This window comes from Palaemon carinicauda, chromosome 34 (assembly GCF_036898095.1).
Source record: "Palaemon carinicauda isolate YSFRI2023 chromosome 34, ASM3689809v2, whole genome shotgun sequence".
Lineage (NCBI taxonomy): Eukaryota > Metazoa > Arthropoda > Malacostraca > Decapoda > Palaemonidae > Palaemon > Palaemon carinicauda.
In genome coordinates, this window is record NC_090758.1 from 823431 (window position 1) to 825930 (window position 2500).

Here is a 2500-nt window from a genome sequence, read left to right on the forward strand (position 1 = left end):
TATTGGGACTAAGGCATCATATTGATAATTATAAATCAAGATAGATTTAAAAAAGTCCTGTATAAAAATTATCTTTGTAGAAGTATTCATTTTTATTCATGTTTCAAAATTATGTAACTAATTCAATAATATTTTCTATTTAACATTAGCATTTTAATGTTTATAAATCAAGATACTTTGTTAAAGTATGTATCTTTTCATTTCCTTAGGTTAAAAAGATAATCATTGAAATGATTAAAGAGACATCTTGTTAATATATGAAAGTTTCTTTCCAGTTAATAATACTATACTTATAATCATATATATACATTACATATATATAAACAAAATAAAATATGGATTTTAATTTCATTATCCTTCTGTCCACCAACTTTTCATAGTCAATATATCATACAAAAAAGTCTTCAATGATATGTCATTATTTAAGATAACATTTTGAATAAGAAATTCTAAGAAATGAGATACCCTCTGATAAGTCCAAGATATTTCATATTCATTATATCTGTCAACAGGCACTGCATAATATTAGTATTCAAAACATTCTTCAGAGATGATACTTACACTCTTACTAACATTCAATACACGTGTCAGCCTTTTACATTCTGTTTGGTCTGATCTTTTACATTAAACCCCACTTTTGCTTGAAATTCAAAATGTACAGAAAAGTTATTATAATTTTCACTCTCTTTATACTCCAGGAAATCAAGAGTTTAAGCATTCATTACATTAAATATGATTATATATATGATACTGATTCACATTCATCATCTTTACCTTTAATGTATTATTACAAATGAAAATCAGGTTAAATTTCTCAAGAATTTCAGTTTACTTTTGATACTGTCTTTACATTTCAGTTCAATGTATATATCTTCTTTAGACAAACTTGTCTCATCTAATAATCAAATTGCTTCTGGCTAATTAAATATATCCGTAATCATTATATCAAATAAATTTGTAAGTCTTCAATATTTAAAAAAAAAATCTTTAAGGTCAATATTTAAATTTTTGATGATTTATTTCGACTTGATTCGGCTTTTCAACATATAAACTTATCAATTTATCAACTCATTACTTTTTTATGTAAAAATATTGTTTTATTTTAGATAGAATGAACTATCTTTACCGAATTCAATTCAATGTTGTATATATATTTTTCCGAAAATGTCACTTATTCTGTTTCATTAAATTTGTTCTTGACAAAATTATTAAAAAATAAAGTTTAATGAGGAAATCTAACATGATCTTTGATCCAATATATAAAACAACTGGTTTTTATATTATTGACACAACAAATTAATGTCGATCGTAAGCAATGTCATTCTTTATTCACATCAATCCTCATTTTATGAAAAAAATTTCGATATATCTATATAAAAATCTGTTTGGAATATATTCTCCGAAACCAATTCTTTTCCCCTGACGATAATAAAACTCTGATATTCTTTGAATTACGTGTCGCTTCGTAGCTCTTCTTGAAGTCTGAGGACGAAGCTGTTTCACGCGGCTTTTTAAAAGGCAATATCATTCGCATCAAAAGAATTCTTCTCTTTCTTCTTGTAATGATGGCTTGGAGACCAGAATCTCATTTTCTCTCTTCTTTCCAAGACTGTATAACTACAGGTATTCAATGCCCCCTTTGAGTTGCGAGACGTAAAACTGACATCACATTTACTTCCATCCGAACACTCCGAAATCAAGCTCTTGAGAATCCTAACATTTGGCTCCTAATATATCACAAATTTATACTATGAATTTTAACGAAGGATAATCTCCTATTTTACTTGACAGATATGCCAGAAAATAAGAATATTTTTAGTCCTTTTTATCTTTGGTATACATCTATTTTACTTGACTGATATGCCAGAAAAAAATATATTCTTAGGCTTTTTTTTCTCTTTGGTATACATCACAGTTACTGCCTTTATTCATTGGTGAAAATTGAATGATCATTCTTTAATTATCTTTTTTTTATTTATTATAAATTTGTAATAGATATGTTTTATCATCATGGCCGATAATTCATATTATTTTCTAATATCTCGTTTTTAGTGGCTATCTTTTTGATAACTATATTTCTTTACACATAGTTAATATATTTCCAAAGATTTACATACATTTTAATATGCGTAGTTACATTTTTAAATGCTTTCCCACGTAGATATTTGATCGATACAAATATTATTTCTAAATTTGCTTGAAAACAAAAACGTATTGGTTATAATAGTTATATATACATCCCTGTGTTATCATCATATACATACTATCTTAGAGTCTATAATTTTCAATAAATGTATTCAGCTTTTTGATACAGTCCCAAGAACACAAAGAATACATAGGAGCTTATACCATAGAATTTCAAACAATCAGTAAACACAAAAGACGAGATTAATCTTTGAAGAAATATATTCTATTACCCATATGTCACTCATCAGTAAAAAAATCAACACTCTTCATATCCTTTAAAGATATTCTGATTCAGAAAGGATATTTTTTATAC